This window comes from Plecotus auritus (genome assembly GCF_963455305.1).
Source record: "Plecotus auritus genome assembly, chromosome: 5".
Classification (NCBI taxonomy): Eukaryota; Metazoa; Chordata; class Mammalia; order Chiroptera; family Vespertilionidae; genus Plecotus; species Plecotus auritus.
This window is the reverse complement of record NC_137776.1, coordinates 169,500,406-169,502,157: the sequence shown is the minus strand read 5'-3', so window position 1 is coordinate 169,502,157 and position 1,752 is coordinate 169,500,406. Positions and strand designations below refer to the sequence as shown.

Genomic DNA, 1,752 nt, shown 5'->3' with positions numbered 1-1,752 from the left:
GAGGTCCTGACACAGACGTGATATTAAAAGTAATGGTTGAATAAAACAGAGAATCCTTTCTTACCACTGTGTGACGAGGTCCTGTTGACTACTTTGGGGGCTCAATATTTTCCTGGAGCCAGATTGGGAGAGAGGGAAGAGGCATACATCCACAGGTGTGAGAAATTAATATGAAAGTATTTAAAAATGAATGGTTTTCCCAGAGAATGACAGTATGAGATGTGATGGTTCTGGTTGTCCTTTCTAGGTTCCTGAGATTCCCACACCTTCTTCATCCCCAGCAGACAGAAGAGCAGCATGAGGCCTGAGAACCAGAGCAGTGTGTCCCAGTTCCTCCTCCTGGGGCTCCCCATCCCACCAGGGCAGCAGGGCGTGTCTTCACCCTGTTCCTGGGCATGTACCTGACCACGGTGCTGGGCAACCTGCTCATCATCCTGCTCATCAGGCTGGACTCTCGCCTGCACACGCCCATGTACTTCTTCCTCAGCCACTTGGCCTTCTCTGACATTTCTCTTTCCTCTGTCACTGTCCCAAAGATGCTCATGAACATGCAGAATCAGCAACAATTCATCTCCTATGTGGGATGCATTTCTCAGTTGTATTTTTTCATTCTTTTTGTTGGTCTTGACAATTTTCTTCTGGCTGTGATGGCATCTGACAGGTACGTGGCCATCTGTCAGCCCCTATACTGCACCACCATCATGAGGGAGGGTTTGTGTGTGCTGCTGGTGGCTGGCTGCTGGATTCTCTCCTGTGTCTATGATTTGTTGCACACCCTCCTATTGGTCCGACTGTCCTTCGGTGCCAATAATATCATCTCTCACTTCTTGTGTGACTTGGCTGCGCTCCTGAAGCTGAGCTGCTCAGACATCTCCCTGAATGAGCTGGTCCTATTCACTGAGGGAGGAATGTTTTTTTTCCTGCCTTTTTGTATAATTTTGGGCTCTTATATACATATAGGAACCATCATCCTGTGGATGCCCTCCACTAAGAGACTCTTAAAAACCCTTTTCTATCTGTATCTCTTTGTGGTGTTTTTATACTATGGGACAGCTGCAGGTGTTTATTTTATCTCCTCATCATGGGGTTCCAAAGACATAATTGCTTTGGTCATTTATACAGTAGTTACCCCCATGCTGAACCCCTTCATCTACAGCCTGAGGAACAGAGATATAAAACAGGCCCTAGTGATGAATATCAATAGGGTTAAGTACTTTAACTGGTAATCACTAAATCCACTTGATGCTGTCAGGAGCACAGTGAGATAGATCTAAAATTATTGTAAGACCAACATCTCCATATAACTTTAATAGAACATGCATTCTGTTTTCTGGTACAGGTATTGTTAATATGTCAACTAGGTCATGTTTGCTCCTTGGATTGTTAATAATTCATTATTCTTAATTATGTTTTTCATTTGTTCATCATCTCTTATAAGAAATATACAAAATCTTATGCAGAACATGTTGCAAATTATAATTTGGGGATTTGTCTCTTTCTGTTTTGCTATATTTAATTTTTTGCTTATGTATTTTTTTTAAATTTTATGTTATACAAGACTCACTTATTTAGCATCATTTTCGGCCTTGGTGAACTTTATTTATTTACTTACTTACTTATTTATGTTTGAACTAATTCCTTTATGCTGGGTTTAGTTGGCTTCAAGCTGATTGTGCACATCTCTTCCCACCGCACAATCAATTACCTCATGTTGGCAGACTGCAATCAGCCATGGTGAGAAATTACATATGA

General features: G+C 41.8%; 1 pseudogene across 1 annotated transcript; it reads left to right on the top strand.

Moving 5' to 3' along the window:
- Positions 1 to 297: 297 nt before the first annotated feature.
- On the top strand, positions 298 to 1,226 carry LOC308247847 (olfactory receptor 1J4-like; annotated as a pseudogene). The gene has a single exon. The product of its transcript is annotated as an olfactory receptor 1J4-like (transcript).
- Positions 1,227 to 1,752: the final 526 nt, after the last annotated feature.